This window comes from Melitaea cinxia, chromosome 5 (assembly GCF_905220565.1).
Source record: "Melitaea cinxia chromosome 5, ilMelCinx1.1, whole genome shotgun sequence".
NCBI lineage: Eukaryota > Metazoa > Arthropoda > Insecta > Lepidoptera > Nymphalidae > Melitaea > Melitaea cinxia.
This window is the reverse complement of record NC_059398.1, coordinates 9,892,881-9,899,675: the sequence shown is the minus strand read 5'-3', so window position 1 is coordinate 9,899,675 and position 6,795 is coordinate 9,892,881.

Genomic DNA, 6,795 nt, shown 5'->3' with positions numbered 1-6,795 from the left:
ATATCTTAATCTTAAAAGTTGGTTTGTTTATTTAAATGCGCTAATCTCAAGAACCACTGGTTCGAATTGAATAACTCCTCTGAGTTGGATAGCCCATTTAAAGAGAAAGGTTGCGTATACTTTAAGAAGAAGGAAGGCTATTTTTTCCTCAAATCAATGCAGGTGAACCGCGGGGCACAGCTAGTTATTATAATAAATACCTTAAAACGTAATAAACACTTTATTTTTAAGTGTCAAAAATACTTGTATTAAAACTAACCTCTCGTAATGTATAAGGTAAGTCATCTAATATTCGACAAAGCGCCATTATTCTACATTAAAAAATTTACTAAAAAAATAAGACTAAGAGCTCTCGAACATTTTTGTAAAATAGTATAATTTTTGTGCTACACGTGAAATTTACCATGGAGATAGTTAATTGTTCGTAGATATATATCTACTAAGAATTTAACGACACAGCCGCATTAACTAGGCCCGAGAGTTCTCGCATATAGTCATAAATTTTTGTGCTACAAAAACTACCATTTTATAAGTCTGTAGACGTCCGCTAAGAACAGAACCTTTAATCGTCTTAATTAGTGGCCTTATACACATTAGCAATTAAAATAAATGCAGTAACTATAAAAGATCATATTTCCAAAATAATAAATTATAAAAGTTCCTTTTTTTGTAATCATTAATAAATTTTTTAATATCTCTCATACCATTAGGCACTAAGAAAGTAACAAAAGGGAAAGCCCATTTCAGGCCCACAGTGGACAACTGTCTTAAGAAGACTTGTTTTGTCTAGAAATTACCATAAAGAGACATGATTTTTGATAACACTTAAATAACCGCCACAACAATCAGTAATTTTTCAATAAAAGGGAATTTTATTGATAAATATAACAAAGTTGAGGTGAAATATTGCCCGAAAATAAAATATCTTTACTATGGTCAATCGATCCGAATATCGATTTATAAACAAATAAATTAAACTCAGATTAAGTAAAAATAACGGGCCGCTGTTGGTAATTCTATATAGAATTAACCAAAAGAAAACATTTATTATACAACCAATTTGTACGTTTGTTACTTTATTCAGTAAAGATTTTAAAAGAATCGTCTATCGATTATTTTTATTTATGTAACCGATTTATCGATTTAATTATTTTTTTTTTGTGACAAATGGCAACACTGGTGACTGATATGACATTTTTCAAACTAATGAAATATGTTTCTGTTGAGTTGTTGACTGTTCGCTTGTTGCTGGTGCTCAATGAGAATGCCTTTGTATATTAAAATAAATAATAATTTTGTTGGCAGAGATGCAATTGAATTATATTATTGCAGTTGCATAGTAGGAAAACGCACGGTATATAAGATAAAAAATACGTAGTATAAATGTTATGCCAATCTACAATTCTTAAAAGATACTGTTGAAAAATCTCTTATCTCAAAACGCACCAGAACTTTTTTGCCAAACTTAATAAGCTATATTTGAAACACACCTGTTGTTATACTCAATATCTTATTATAATAAATTATTGAAAAACCAGGAAAAGACCTTGAATTATCTTTCTTTCATGCACATTTTAATAATATATAAAGTAGCCAAAAAGTTAAAAAAAAACATATTTATACAATAATGGCGCCATTTTCAGTTTTTTTCCCAGATATCTAATGCTGTTATGATTTTAGAACACTCAATTTTTATACGATTTTTTGATGTCCACATTGGGCCTGAGACACTATGGAGAGTGGGCATTCCCCTTTGCGGTGTTACGCGTAGTGTAGGTATTGTGTTTGTTGTCGATGAAAATTCTAACGGTCAGACACAGAAGACAGTTCTGTTCCCAAGGTAGACAACATAATGCCTATGGTCCTGTTATTAAGGAAACAGCCCGGTGAAGATACAGATACACTTTTTTTTTACCAACGAATCTTTTCTGAAAGCAGGACAGTTATCTATATCTTTTAAGCGCTTAGATCTAGGTTTCTAAATTATTACAATAGTATTGATATAAGAGAAGACCAAATTCAAAATCGATTTAACCCATGAAAGTTGAATTACTAAAGTTTATCTTAGATATTAGATCTTCAAACAGCTAAAAATTCTTGAAATATAGCGTTAGAGAGCTACAATGCCAAAGGCAGATACGCAGATTAACACGTCAAACTTTGTCACTTTTTTCTTTATGTTATTTATAGAACAGTACCTGGGTAACCGAGCTTAGCTCGGTATTTTTAGTAATTCATATTTTTTGGAAATCATATTTAAATATGAATTACATATTTATAAAATATGAATAATGTTTTTTTTACCGATAATAATAAAAAATATAAATAAATATAAAAAATCAAAAATAAAAAATAATTAAAAAATTATGATGATAAAATATGAATAATATTTTTCGATTTTACCGACATAATAATAAAAAATAATAACTGGCTATTTAAAAAATAAAGAATGCAATTAGAAAAAAAAAGAAAAAATAATCGATCTGTAATATTGAGGATTTGAACCGTGGTCTTTTCGGTCAATCGCGATCGGCCGATTTCCCACCTGAGCTATTACAACTTTATTGACAATTGCGATATTTACCATTGTTGCCATTTTTTCATTGTCTAAAAAAGGGATTAAACGGCATTTTCTAAAAATGAATCCTAGCTAGATTTATTTATCTCCCCCAAAATCCCCTGCATATTAAATTTCATGAAAATCGTTGGAGCCGTTTCCGATATATATATATATATGTGTGTGTATATACATATATATCTACAAGAATTGCTCGTTTAATAGTATAAGAAAGATAATGGTTTACCTTTTTAAAATTTTGGGTGAAATTATATTAAAAACCCTACAAGCGTGTTTGTTCCTGAGCTACAATTTCGATTTGTGGAAGCTCGTATTAATAAAAGTTTTAATATACAAAAACATAGATGTCACGCCATTTTCCAATTCCATTGACCAAACTAAGCAACTCATTGTAGCAAAGTAGTAAAGAACAACAAATCAATATACTTATATTTAAAAATTGATTGAACTACACTCGAGAGCATAGAAGTCGCACACTCGCACAAGGCTATACATAATGGGTTTTTAGAAAGCTAATAATGTGTACTTCAATTTAATTCAAGTTGTATTAGCAAACAACCTTAAATTTAAAAAATACTGTTGGTCAAAATGAAAATGTAGGGGTGTGCGATTTCTTTGCTCTCGAGTGTACATGGCTAGTTTAAACATATTTCATTAAATAATAATACTATGGATTCTATAAAATTTAAATATATTTTCCATTATTTGTATAAACAACGCTTATACAGTTTTGTTTCAAGTGAATAATTAACTATTGTGCTCGGTCATACTTAAAAGCTTATCGACCATTAACATAATTTAGGAAGAGTGCAAGTGCATTTTGAGGACAAAGGCCAACGGCAACGGAAGGTGGTGCTAGCGGTAAACATAGTCATGAAAGCAAGAGTCTCCCAAGCTTTGAACGAACTAAGAAGCAGCTGCAGGAGCTCACTTGTATAGGGTTATTAATATTAAATCGTGTTGCGGGCCGAGTAAATACGGGCCACCGTGAACTACCAACTCTAAAACGGCATGCTTTTGAATCAACTAAACATTGACACGTTACGGTTGTTTTAAAATTTTAATGTAATACAAATTCTTTAAAAAATTGACCTATACATTGATAACATTAGTTCCTCTAATATTGAGTTTTTATCTAAAAATATCACAATAAGCAGTTTTCCTAGAAAAAACAATAATTTTGTATTAAGCGGTTGTAAGTTATCAATTTTTTTTATGTATGAAAAGATGGTGATCTTTTCATTTTACTGATTCCCTATTTTAAACGAAATATTTCATTAATGACTAAAAATATCTATACATAAATAAATAAAACCCATACATAATATTTAACAAATTTTTATAGTTACATTGCACGTACGTGTTAGAAGTAATACTGCTGCTTACTAATAAGCTAATTTTACAATTAATTTAAAATTAACCTTCTACTCGTACAAGCATTTGTATCTATCTAACAATAATTTGATACAAAGATATATCAATAAATGTCGAATAACCATAGTAAAATTTACTATCTATTTGAATAGTATTCAGAAAATTATTTTCAAGTACCGAGTACAATTCCGCTGTCAATATTAATTTTATAACATCCCTGATCTCTTATAAACTGTTGTGTAAAATTTATATTCTAGAATTCTACCTGTGCTAGACGTTGTAATAACAAGAAGAGAGAGTTTGGCTGTAAGCATACGTTTCTACATATCAATAAGTCAACGTAAGGACAAACATTTTTTTCTTTAAATGCAGTATTGAAATAAACTTCAATCGCAAATTCACTTTAATCGCAATTGACAGTTCTAATCAATCGTCTCAAAAGTGATCATGGACATGAACGTTATTTAGTATTCGGATATATTTTTTATATATATAAAAACTAGCTGTGCCCGCGGCTTCGCCCGCGTTGAAATCAGTGTGTCAAAAAAGTTTTCCCGGCAAACTTCCAATAAAATTCTCGTCAAAATCGGCTTAGCCATTCTGTAAACCTTCCTCTTGAAGCCCATTGTTGAAGCATGAAAATCCGTTCAGTAGATTTTTAAGGAATCGATCACATACACTTTTGGGGCCTTTGTTTTATAATACACTAACTATTGCCCGCGACTACGTTCGCGTGGTTATGAAGAAATGCATTACTATTAAGATGTTTAACGCAAATATTTTTTTTATTTCAGTCACTTGAAATGCTTATCACACTGAGTAACTTTTTAAAAGGCACAATTTAGTATAATTTAATAGTTATTTTTATAAAACCTCTCTATACACCACATTTTTAGTTTTATTTTCAGGCTGCAGTATAAATAACCTATCAAGCGAACTTATAGTTGCTGTATATGTTTCATACAAACTATCAACCCCAATTAAATCCCCTTAGCGGTGGAATATCGCTAAATCCGTTCTTAGCGGACGTCTGCTAACTATAATCCACCTCCCTGCCAAATTTCATCTTTGTCCAACCTGGATGGATGGACCATCCAGCAGTTTTTGAGTTCTCGTGATGAGTGAGTCAGTGACCTATCTCTTTAATATATATAGATTACGATGCATTATTTGGACTCCTTTTTACCGTCTATAGAGCATACATTTTAAATTTCAAGTCTCTTACTTCAAAAACATAGGACTTTCATACACACTTCCAACCCCCGTTTTATCCCCTTAATTGTCGAATTTCGTAAAATCCGTTCTTAGCGGATGTCTACGCCCTATATGGAGCCTATCTGCTCAATTTCAAGTTTTTAGGTGTTGTAGTTTCGGAGATTTCGTGATGAGTGAGTCAACCTACCATCCCCCGTTTTAACCCCAAAAGGGAGTTGATTTCTAAAGATACATTATTTGGATACCTTCTCATCATCTATAGAGCATACGTTTTAAATTTCAAGTCTTTTACTTCAAATTACTTAAATAAATAATATGTTGCTCCAACGCCATCTATCAAAAATCGAGATACGTCATCGATAGACTAAAATAAGACAAATTAATAACGTCGAAAGGCTAATAAATTGTTTTCAATAGATGGCGCTAGTTTATTTACCATTTTGATATTTTATTTTAATCTTTTTCTTATTTACTGAATTTTTTGTTCAATTACAATAAAATATAGCCTATAGCACTCCTGAATAGTGTAGTTTTCTGTTAGTGAAAGAATTTTCATGATCGGATCAGTATTTGCAAAGATTACCCCGTACATACAAACAAAGTTATAAACTTTACCTCTTTATAATATTAGTATAGATTATCGTACTCACTGTCACAATATTTTTCATTAAAAATTGTATTACTGTAATAAGGAAACAATTGTTTCGATAATATAAGTTTTAGTATTAAAAAAAAGGATAAAAATTGTGTCCCATTGTCGGGTACGAAGGTCAGGTGACATTTTAGGGATAATTTTGGGTTCAGTGGAACAGTAACTCGAGAATCCCTACTCTATAATTCATATACCCTTACCCGCAGTACTAGCGTAGTTTTCTGCGCTCTTTCCGACGTGATTGGATAAAACTAAGAATATATATGTATATATTTGGAAAGTCTGTAAATAAAACTTTTTCATTAAAACTTTCTTAAGTTATATATTTTTACTAGACTTCCTTTAAGGCTTCACTTATTAATGCTTTACACCCATTAGATGAAGCGTGATGTTTTTTTTAACTTATGACCTCCGTCAAAAAACAAGGCAAACATAAATTGATAATTGCACCCGGCAGATACTGCGATTATTCGTCTAAAAACAAACATTGTTCCGTTTTACTACATTTCACATCATTACATTAATATAGATTTATAAAAGTTACTAAGAACAAACAAAAATATAATTATTTGCGTTTAGATACAAATAAAAGCATAATAGCACTTTTCAAATAAATGTGCGTTATGTAAAATTCTATTTTGTTAAATTCTATTTTTACTGGCCTACTTCGTAATTAACCAATTGGTTCGTAACTTGTCTAATCAAAAAAAATGTATGATTTTCTGCATTAAGGTCAAAAGGTAAATTTTTTGTTATTCAAATTTATAACTTTCTGTTTGAAAATGTTCATGCAGTCGAGACGCGTTGCGCCTTTTTAGGATATTAATACTTTATATATTTACGGCAGTTCGTGCAAGTGCTTGGGGTGCGGGGGCAATCAAACAAGTATTTAATGTATTCAAACGTATCAACAACAACGCAAAATTTTCTGTATACCTAGTTATAAACAAACTTCAAGGATTCATTGGTTAACAAT